This window comes from Myotis myotis, unplaced genomic scaffold (assembly GCF_014108235.1).
Source record: "Myotis myotis isolate mMyoMyo1 unplaced genomic scaffold, mMyoMyo1.p scaffold_m19_p_3, whole genome shotgun sequence".
NCBI classification, from domain to species: domain Eukaryota; kingdom Metazoa; phylum Chordata; class Mammalia; order Chiroptera; family Vespertilionidae; genus Myotis; species Myotis myotis.
The window spans coordinates 69,546,971-69,559,011 of NW_023416335.1; the positions used below are offsets into that span (position 1 = coordinate 69,546,971).

Sequence of the window (12,041 nt, forward strand, 5' to 3'; positions counted from 1 at the left end):
TGCCCTCTGCCACCCGGGAGCAGGCCTAAGCCAGCAGGTCCTTATCTCCCGAGGGGTCCCTGACTATGAGAGGGCACAGGCCCGGCTGAGGAACACCCCACTTCCCCCCGAGTGCACAAATTTTTGTGCACCGGGCCTCTAGTCCTATATAATAAGACCCTAATATGCAAATAGACCGAACAGCGGAACAACCAGCTACTATGATGCAAACTGACCACCAGGGGGCAGACATTCAACGCAGGAGCTGCCCCAGGTTGGGGCCAGCTAGCGGGCAGTCAGTGGGGGCCCCAAGATCGCCCTGCCAGTAGCCCCACAGATTGGCCCTGATTGCCAGCCAGGCCTAGGAACCCTACCCTATATATTGGGAATAGTCTCTTAGATTTAAAAATTAAAACCTGGTAAGGCTACTCTAACACTGAAAAAATAGGATGATGCAGCGATGATACACATATACTCTGGCTTGCACATTTTGTAATCAGCCCTAATTCTGACACTTATAACTGTGACAAGGCCAATTACTTAACTTTTCTCTGCTTCAGTTTTTCCACCCATAAGATGGGGGAAATAGTACTCCTGCCTCAGAAGGATCATGTTATGTACTACTTTTTAAAATCAGGGCAAAACAAATGTAGCTGCCCATACAACAGCAAGACGCCTTTCACCTGTATGAAAAGTATGGTCACTGGTGCATGTAGCATCCCGGATTGCGAGAGGGTTCAGGTTGGGCTGAGGGACCCCCCTATGCACTGGGCCTCTGGCTTTATATAAAAAGACTAGAGGCCCAGTGCATGAAATTCGTGCACTGGTGGGTGGGGTTCCCCTCAGCCCAGCCTGCACCCTCTCCAATCTGGGACCCCTCAGGGGATGTCCGACTGCCCGTTTAGGCCCGATCCCTGTGGATATCCCCCTTACAATCCGGGACTGCTGGCTCCCTACCGCTAACCTGCCTGCCTGCCTGATTGCCCCTAACCGCTTCTGCCTGCCAGCCTGATCAGCCCCTAACCATTCCCCTGCCAGCTTGATCAACACCTAACTGCTCCCCTGATGGCCTGATTGCCCTTAACTGCCTCTGCTTTGGCCCCTGCCACCATGGCTTTGTCCGGCAGGACGTCCGGTCTATCCTGTCTAATTAGCATGTTACCCTTTTATTAGTATAGATATGAACATGAAAATAGCTTAGAAGCAGTCAACCAAATTTGGAACCATCTGTGTTCACTGTGTACAAAATAAAACTGAAAATTTAAACTGTGAATAAAATAAACAGAGTCATGGCTTTTCATATATGAGTCTACACACAACTATTTGATATTTAAGGAACACTAAAGGTTAGATCCTCATAATTATTAACAGATTAAATTTTATATTTGTCCTTCCTGCAAATTATTTTTTGTTTTACTTTGCTCATCTGTCTTATTTAAAATAATATTATATGGTTAGCCTAGCATAAATATATTCCTAAAGACAAATTAGGAGCAGGTCTGATTTCAATAAGACTTCTATAATGACATAGTTTTTTTTATCTACTATGTACAAATCACCCCATATTAGACCCATTTGTCTCAAACTCTCTTTGCTTATTTATCTTTTGCTTGTCTCTTTGCTACTCATCACCTTATAGTGTATACTCTGAATCACTATTTCTACGTCTTCTCCATCATTTACAAGCTGAGGCAATTCAAATAATCACTTAACTTTTTTGAAAAAATGCATAAATCATATTGAGGCCATTATGATGAGATGTATTTGTATAAAAGATGTCTGTAAAATAAGCTCTAGCTATATGAAATGCTTTAAGTAATATTATATTAATATTGAAATTGATGCTACATATACTAACCCCATCTATTATCTGTCTTTTTATTCTTAAATATCTAGCACTCATTCTATCAAACTTTAAGAATTGAAAACTATATCTGATTTATATTATCTACATTTGAAGAAATGTAACTAGACATGATAGACAGACATATTGCTTTAGACAATGAAAGTATTAAGATTATTGTTTGAAAATCCACTCCAATTCTTAGGCAAAATTGAAGTTACAATATTTAATTAAAATACTTGATTAAAATATAGTCATAAATTTTAGAGATGCAGTGGGTGTGTGACCAGTTGCACCCAGGCAAATTACGAGTTTAATTTGTTCCGTGACGGAGCTTGTAACTCAAATTACTCATATGTCAAATCAAAAAGTGAACGAGTGAGACACGTGATGCTGGGCTGATGTTGTGGCATTTACTGTGACGTTCGCTGTGCCAACTAGAGGTGGAGTATCTGAAGCTGGCTCGTAACCCGAATTTTAGCTCGCAACTCAAAGCAAAACTCAGCCAAGAGACAGCTCGCATCTCGAAAAACTCGTTAGTCGGGACACTCGTAAGTCAAGGCCCCACTGTATAGAAATGAGAAATCTGGTAATTATTAGAAGGGATTAGTATGATGCCATTTGTATAATTAAAAACAAAATAGTTTCCTAGTCAAATTGAAGAGCAGCATCAAAATTAACTTATGCAACACGGTGACTTAATTTGATAAGAATATAACTTGTGAAAAAAAATAAAATTTGTATAACTTTTCAGAGTTCATAGTCATTGACACTTCTACACTTTTTTTTGGCTATTGAATAAAAGCTTTTCTAGCTAAACTCCAAGTTCAGGTTTGGTCTCCATTTTGATATATTTGCAGGGATATTTTAGTGAGAAGCATCAAGAATATCTAGCTTACCACTTTTTTAACCATATAATTAGTATTCATATTACATTCCTTAATTTAGCTCCTAAATATATAACTTTCTATATTTCATATTCCAAAATCTCCATGTAGCAAACCCTGGAAATTCCTCAATATATAATTATCTCTGTCAATCTACACCCAACTTCAAGACAATTGCTCTTGTATGTTCTGTGTTTCCAAACATATTATTCATATATCTGTTGTGAAATTTATCATATTAATTATAAGTTTTAATTTATTAGCTTGCAAGCTACTTGTTATTGAAAACATTATAACATGTTTGTATATCTAACATTTAAGGGAGTATTTAAAATATACAGATATTTCAGAAATATATTAGATAGTAGAATGAAGGGGAGTGATGTAACATGAAAAAGGGACTAAAGGAAAGAAGAAAGAAATAAAGAAAAAAGGTAGAAGGAAGGAAGTAAGGAGGAAAGGAAAGAAAGAAGAAAATAAGAAAAAAAAGAAGAATAAAAAAAATGCTTATAGTTGGCAGAGCTGTGTAAATGCAGTCCCTCTAGGGTTACCTCCTCATTTCTACTTTTTAATGTATCAATCTCCTATTTATACAAGTATTGTTAACTATAATCACTTCAATAGCATGTGATGTTTATGAAAATAATTATTATCTGTCAAATATGACATTGTTTTTGTATGTACATCTGTCAGATTTGTGGTGTTGGTAACCACTCCTCACCACTACCCAAATCTCTTCTAAAATGGTTTGTGAAATGCAGGGGATGACCCGTAGACCCTGAATGAGGGATGAATGGATTACTCTGACACACATTCCTGTGAAAGAGAGGGCTAAGGGGCTGCTTGGCAGGAGGCACCAAAACAGCCCTATTGCCTGCCTCCTTAGGCTTTTATTGTAACAACAGCTTGAATTAAAATTAACCTCTAGATACAATCAGCAAGGTAAGTATCCTTGAGAAAGCACATGCTTCTGCAAGGTCGGGTCTTAAAGCCTAAACACAGAGATTCCAGCAAAACAACCTGGGGGGCTTGGACTTGTTTGGAAAAGTCAAGGCAGGAGCTGCTGCCTTCGGCAAGGTCACTGCAGAGGCCCCCGATCTTTCAGAGAATCCTCCTTACAGACTTTCTACCCAAGTCCTGTGCTTCCCCACATCTTTCCCCTTTTTGTTTTGCTGGCTGCAGAAGACAGAGGGAGATGACGAGTTTTCTGCTTTGAAATGTTCGAGTCTGAAGCACGTTCACTGCTTGAGTTCTGATTTTGCAGACTATAAGAAAAACAAAGAGAATTACAATGACAGCAATGGTTAATCCAATCAGGTACCAATTGATTTTAGGAAACCATGTGGTGGTGTTTATCCACTCCAAATGCTCCTTTACCATATTCCAAGCAGTAGTCTATTTTTCATGTTGATAGCAAGTAGGACTCTAATTTGCCTTTGCAACATGTTTGCTTCTTTAGTAAGTTTATCATGAAAGATTCCCCATAGATGCTTTTTAACATCAATTTACTAATGGTGACTACTGTTCCATTTTAAAGGGATTATACATAGGTGCTTATGCTCCTAATTGCAATTAAGCACTTGTCTGTATGCTATGGTGTACTGTATTTCCCCCAGATATTCAATGGCTGCCTCTATTGCCTGTAGTGTAGCTAATATATTTTGATCTATGTGCTGTTATATAGTGAATTCCCTAGTTATGTTATAGGCCATATTGTCTATAAATGTGGCCATCTGCACAGACTCAGAAGGGCTGCCACAGCAAAGCTGGCAGTAGTAAGAATAACAACAGCTGAGATGATGGCTACAATGAGCATTCCCAAAAATCTTTTGGGCAGTAATTGGCTCAATGCTCTTTCTAAGACTTTGATAGTTGATGAGCCTTGCCATTTCCTGGTGAGATTAACAGGTAGGATTTCTGCTTGTCTCCTAACTACCATAATAGTGCTGATGTTTAATGAAGTCATATTTTGGGTGGTAATACAGGATGCAAAATAAGATCCTTCTCCAACCTGTACTAGAAAAGATGAACTATGGTTTATTAGTAGACTAGAGGCCCAGTACACGAATTCGTGTACAGGTGGGGTCTGGCTGGCCCAGCCCCAATTGGTGCGGATCGAGGCAGGGCCTGTTTAGGGGAGGAGACTGTGGGAGGTTGGCAGCCAGCCCCACCCCTGATTGGTGTGGTGTGGCCCATTGTGGGCAGACCTGGCTGGGGGGAGAGGCTGTGGGCCTATTTGGGTGGTGGTGGCTACTCAGTGGTGGGGCCGGTCCTGGGGAGGGACTGTGGGTGGTGGGCTGAGGGAGGGGTGGTTGTCAGCAGCCTGGGGTGGGGGCTATGAGTGGTTGGCCGGTTGGTCCTGATCCTGATTGGAGTGGGAGAGGGTGATTGGAGGTGGAGCTGACTGGGGGGAAGGACCACAGGCTGATTGGGGTGGTGGGAGTCCATTGGGGGAGAGGCCAGCTGGGGGAGGGGCTGCAGGTGGTTGGCTGGTGGCCTTGCCCCTGATTTGGGTTGGGGGAACAAATTGGGGTGGGTCGGGGCGAGATGAGGGGATGCAGGAGGTTTGACATCTGGCCCCACCCCCTATTAGGGTGGGGGCAATGAGGGGTGGGGCCAGCCAGGGGGAGGGACTGTGGGGAGGGTTGGCCAGCTGCTTTGCCCTGGATGCAGTGGGAGGCTGATCAGGGGCAGGGCAAGCGGGGGGGAGGGGCTGCAGGAGGTTGGCCAGAGGCCCCACCTTCCCCATGAGGCCGGTTTGCTGGCTGCAGTGGGCATCATAGCAACCGGTCATTCTGGTCATTACGGCATTCTTGTTGCTGGCTATATATATATATATTAGAGGCCCAGCACACGAAATCATGCTCAAGTAGGGTCCCTAAGCCTAGCCTGCGGTCAGGGCCATGTCTGATGCTCCGTGATGCCCCGTGCCACCCCATGAGGCTCCACGACACTCTGTGATGCTCCCTGCTCTACGAACAGTCAAGTTGCCAGCAGGATTTGTGGGCATTGACATTTAATTACAAAATTTGCATGGAAAAACAAATGAACAAGGAAAATGTAAATAATTTTGTGTTGGAAAGGTCATCAGAAGACATAACAGTTTGACCTGTTAATTGAATTCAAGCAATTGTTTGCTCCAATAGGCTAGAAGTTGCCCACAGACACAGCCTCAAGATAGAAATTACAGTGATGAGACCATCTAGATTGGGTATGAGACTAAGTCCCTGTGTGATAGTTGAACCCAGTTAAGTCCCCATGTGTACATGACCTCTATATAAAGCCTCTACATGCCTGTGAGATTTGGCATGTGGGTGCAGACAACTATTCATCTTGTGGTTGCCAAGACAAGTCTTCTAAGTAAATCTCCTTGCTTATTAAATTGCCACCTACAAATCTGAAATGATCTGCCTTTTTATTTGATCTCACCCTGCCCTCAGCATGTAGGGGCCAGTTTTGGATTATACTGCAAAGCTCCTGAGGAGGTTGTGACCTAACATTTTAAAAATAAGGGAAAATTGAGAGATTTAATCTCAATCTGCAGAAATCAATATAGTGTGTTATTGTTGAAAGGGTACACAAATCATTCAAAGTAATTGAATAGACACTTCAGAAATAGACTCACACATATATGGTCAATTGATTTTTGACAAAAATGTCAGGGCAATTCAATGTAGAAAGGATAGGGCCAAAACCAGCTCTCCGATATCCCCCGAGGGGTTCCAGATTGCGAGAGGGTGCAGCCAGGCCAAGGGACTCCACCGGTGCACAATTGGGACAAAGGAGGGACACGGGAGATTGGCCATCCAGGAAGGGACTGAGGAAGGGGTCCAGGACATATCTGGCTCATCTCGCTCAGTTCCAATTGGCAGCAAGCTAACCTACCAGTCAGAGCACCTGCCCCCTCGTGGTCAGTTCATGCCATAGTGATTGGTTGGTCAACTTTCTGCACACTGGTGGTCAGTGAACCTCATAGTGAGTGGCTGAGCAGCCTTAGCATATCATTAGCATATTATGCTTTGGTTGAACGGCCAACTGGTCAACCAGACACTTAGCATATTAGGCTTTATTGTATAGGATTAACAACCAATATTTACTTACACTGTTGATTATATAAACAATACAAAAAAAAATGTCCTTGATGTTCACTACCATCTCATATTTTCTTTTGTGAAAAAACTTATAAAAATTGCCCAACACCTACAACCAATAGTAATGTGGAAAGACAATGTTTACCTTCCAGTTACTCTGACTTCAAAACCTTTCTAAGTACCAATGCTTGCTTCTTTTTTAAACTATGAAGAGTCTGGTTTTCATTGTTCTCTACTGTTTTCATCCCCATTGATAGAATATGTGTAATCTTAAATCATGGTTGAGGCAAGATTAAAAAAAAATAGCAAATTAAATCAATTAAATATTAAATTTAGGAAGTAAATCTATTTGATATTTTAGACATTTTTTGTGTATTTTGACATATTTTGGAGACTTCGTACTTTGCAATATCATCTGTCTTGTCTAATTTTTCTTTGATTCTATAGACATAACATTTCACACAGAAATGTTTAATTAGTTTCAGTTTGATCAACAGCTGAGTGTTATTTCCCATAGGCAACGGAGGAAATAATAAGTAGTATTCAGATGGTAGGAGAATGGGGCTCATAAGGGAAAAATACCATGAACAAGTCTATCAAAATGTACTTTGGCTTCCCCTTTAAAGTATTTGGAGTTAATTATGCATTTCTGAAAACCTCAGCCATGATCCCACCTGGGAGGAAAGCCTTTGCTTCACACAGCAGGAAAACATTTCAGAACTGTATTTCTCATTATTTGCCAAGAGAGAAAATATATTAAGATTCATCATTTACTTTCTAGTTTTGAAATATTAGATTTTTGGCAAGTTAAAAATTCCATGAGCATAAACATTTAGTTTTTCCTCCAAAAATTTGTTAAACCTTTTCATTCATATACAAGAGCAAATAACAATTGTGAAGAACAGATTTGAATACATAAAAGTAAATTTAAGTCCATCTTAAATGCAAAATCATAGTATCAGTCCACACATTGAAACTTTATCTTAAAAAAATAGAACTTCTTGGCATTCTCTGCTGAACTACATGGCATTTGGGGACAAATAAGCATTACATTGTATCCCCAGTATTCATACTTTGTCTGGGTTGTGGTAGGCATTTAATGCAGATAAACTTAAAATGAATTCCATAAAAGATATTCACTTTTAGATTATATTGCCTCTAAAATAACATTTAAAATTGCATCTTCACCATATTTTTATCTTCCAAGGAAGTAAATTTACTTAAAAATTTTTTAAAATAATTTTTTATTGATTTCAGAGAAGAAAGGAGAGGGAGAGAGATAGAAACATCTGTGATGAAAGAGAATCATAGATCAGGTGCTTCTTGCTTCCTGAATGCCCCCTATGGGGATGGGAATGGAGCCATGAATGACCTCCACAGTGGCCAGCCAATTTCTAAACAAAGCTGAGGAATCCCCAATGCTTCTCACAAATCTGCACTAGTAACTCTTGATATTAAATATGTATTTGGGATATACATATCACATATTTGCCTAATTTTTTAATCTTCATTTTTATAGCTTTTACTGGCCCCTTGCCTTTTTCTCACAAATATGCCCTGTGTACACTATTATATATATATATATATATATATATATATATATATATATATATATATATATATATCTATATATATATATATATTAAAATTGGGACTAAAACAAGTGTAAAAGGAAATGTATATTCTATTTGCATACAAATCATCTCAAACTGCTTTGTCTTTTCCCTTTTGTATTATCGAACACACATGTACATAGGAACTCAATTTAGTCACTCATTTTCTCTTGCTTTTTCAATTTACTCACCCATTTATAGAACTATTGTCTCAAAAGTCACCAACAACTGCCCTGGCTGGTGTGGCTCAAGTGTTTGGAGTGTCATCTTGTACACAGTAAAGGTTGTGGGCTTGATTTCAGTGGGAACACATACCTAGGTTGTGGGATCCAGCCCTAGCCCAGACATGTGAGGAAGGTAATCAATGTTTCACTCTCACATCTATGTCTTTTCCTCTCTCTCTCCATCTCCCTTCCTCTTTCTCTAAAATCTATAAAAATCATGCCCTCAGGTGAGGATTAAAAAAAATGTCACCAACAACTTTCTATATACCAAAGTCAATCCCCCAACTTATTTTGTCATCATTTTAAATTTCCTTGTAGAATTTGCCAATTACCTCTGTAGCAAGTGACAACCATGCTCCATAAATTCTGATTGTTCCTTAAGTATGTTTACTTCCTCCTCCACCTCCCACTACACAAATGCAGAATCCTCCAAATCATGTTTCTTACCATTTCTCTTCTCTCATTTTATGTTTTCCACTGAAGAAAATATTATCTCTTATTGTTAAATCTTTAACACCATTTGGCTTCACAAGATTACCAAATTTACATTAATCATATAAACATTACAAGCAAATTTCTAACTGTCTAATGGTACCATCCACTAAAATATCTTACTAGCAAGTAAGACAATATAACTTACTTCAGATTAATCAATTAATTCCTCAAATAATTTATCACATTTCTACCTTTCAACTAATAACACTGTCATTCACTCTGATATAGATGCATAAGACACTGAAATGAATCATTTTCCATGTAAACATAGCAGCTTTTGAATGACTATATATATCATTATTTTTATTCAAAAGCTGTTATTACATGGAAAATGACTATACGAAAACAAAATAAAAATTGAAATATACAAAAACTATAAAAAATTCTTTACAAGAATCACTAAAACTATTATATTATTTTTATAACTTTCCATTACAAAAACCATAATGAAAAATAATTGCACTACCCCAAATCATAGTAACCTCTTAGGAATTGGGCATTTAAAAAAAAATAAGATATATATATATTTTTTTATCCTCCACTAACTGTGTGACATTTGTGGGCAGCAACATATATAGCATCAAATCCCCAATATTTTCTTTTTTAAGCGTTTCCCCCAGACTATAAGAATTAGGATCACTATTTCTTCCACTATGAAGTTTTCAAAAAATTAGTGGACAAAAGCCATTTGATTAAGCTTACAGGTTCAAAAGTCATCATCTTCATAATAAAGAAATTCAAAAGTCAGTTGACTCTGCTGAAACATGTTTTCCAGATGGTTATCAAAAATAGACCATAGTGTAGCAGGAATTTTGGGATAACATAGGCAGGCTTAGAGGTTTTGTAGAACTGGGGTCCATGGAAAAGCACGGGGCTGCAGACTGGGAGGAGGTACATTTCCATAACACAAGGAAGCCAGGTGCAGTTACATCTTCATAAAACAAGGGAGCAGCAATAGGCATATTTCCATAAAACAAGGGAACTGAAGTAGACAAGAAAGGTCTATATTTACAAAATGAAGAGAAGGAAGACAGCCCAGAAAGAATTAGGAGAACAATGAGGGAGGAGAGCCTCACATGTCCCAAGTGAGGTTTGAACTTTGAGCTCAGGGGTTGCTATAGTGACCAATTTGAAGGGGAATATTGACCAATCAGAGGGGATATCAGGACACAGAAACTGCAGCCTTTATAAGCTGTAGAGAAAAGGGACTCAGTTAGACCCTTTTCCCCCTCTCTACGTGGGAGTCTGTACTTGTTCTTCAATAAATTTTCACCTTTGCTATACCACTTTCTGTCCGTGGACTCATTCTTCTATTCCGGCGGACAAAGAATCCAGGTTCCAGTCCAAAAATTCAGTATCAATAGGGAAGTGCTTCTTAATCTTGACCACATTGTCACTTGGGGAGCTTTAAAATATCCTAAGGCCCAGAATGACTACATTCTCCAGGCGAACTACCTCAGAATGCCTGGAGGGGGGACTAAGGCATCAGCATTGTCATACCCACCCAGGTGATCCAAAGAAACAAAGTTAAAAATCCCCCATTTCAGTAAAAATTGTGTCGCAGTTGGTATGTTTTACCTTACCACTTCCAATGAGTTGAGAAGGTTGTGTTGTTGTTTTGTTTGTTTGTTTTTGTCTGGAGTGGTAGAAACAACAATCTCACATATGTGACCTATGACCTACACCTCAAGGTCTGAATGATTACCTGGGACAGGCTTGCTGAGAAGTTTCCTGCCAGGGTTTCTCCAGCTTGGCATTATTGGCATTTGAGAACAGATAATTTGGGACACCATATTGACCAACAAAATGCCTCCAGACATTGACAAACAACTCTGGGGAGCACAAGCACTTCCAGGATGAGAAGCACGGACAGGAATACCTAAAACAGGAAATAAAGGAGAATTGTTCTTGAGTTAGAAAAAGTGACTAGATATTGTTTTGCTATCAGGTGGAAATGGGAAAATTCTGATTGAGAATAATATTTTATGAGATCCATTGACTTAAAAAAAGAAAAATTCTGTCTATTAAACTATGATACACTATCTATTATTAAACTTACCTTGACATTAGGAATGGCAAAATGTAAGAAAATGTAGAGCTCAAAAATCAACAAAATACTATACATTAAATATTTTACATATCACAGTATGCAAGGCTTTTGAAGACGTTAATAATTATACATAGCACACATAAATTTTAATTATATTTTTAAAAATATCATATTGCATGAAATGTTTTATAATTTACCTACATTTAATATTACATTGTGCAACATATAGTGGCCATTTATATTTTATTTGAATGTGCCTCAATATATTAAAATAAATAAAACAGATTTTAGCATTTTTTTTATTATAAGGTTTTATTATGGGGCTTTTTAAAACTTTGGCAAGTGTTATGTTTCAGAATTTATATCATTACCATCCTGGAGATTTAACTTCATAGTTCTCACAGCTAATTTAGAAAAACTTTCTCATATTTAAAAAACATGATATTAACATAAAGTTAATAATGTGCACTGACTCCTCTTGTTAGCTTTTCTACAGTAAAGAATTTTAGCAATGCCAGGTTCCTATATTCTCTAAATTCTCCATTTACCTCCATCCACCACAGATATAGGAATACAACAGCATAGAGGATCTTCCAAATAAAAGCATACTGTTAATTATTAGAATGCTTTATCCCTAAACCTTGAAATGAAAACTCAAGTGTAGTCAATTCTAATTCTGACCTTGGTGTTCTAAGCATTTAGTTAGTCCTAGATCAGTGAAGGCGAACCTTTTGAGCTCGGCGTGTCAGCATTTTGAAAAACCCTAACTTAACTCTGGTGTCGTGTCACATATAGAAATTTTTTGATATTTTCAACCATAGTAAAATAAAGATTTATATTTTTGATATTTATTTTATAT

At 38.5% G+C, this 12,041-nt stretch overlaps 1 pseudogene; it reads right to left on the reverse strand.

Annotated features, from left to right (window-relative positions):
- LOC118650440 overlaps positions 1-11,575 on the reverse strand; it is a 32,727-nt pseudogene extending 21,152 nt beyond the window's left edge.
- Positions 11,576-12,041: the final 466 nt, after the last annotated feature.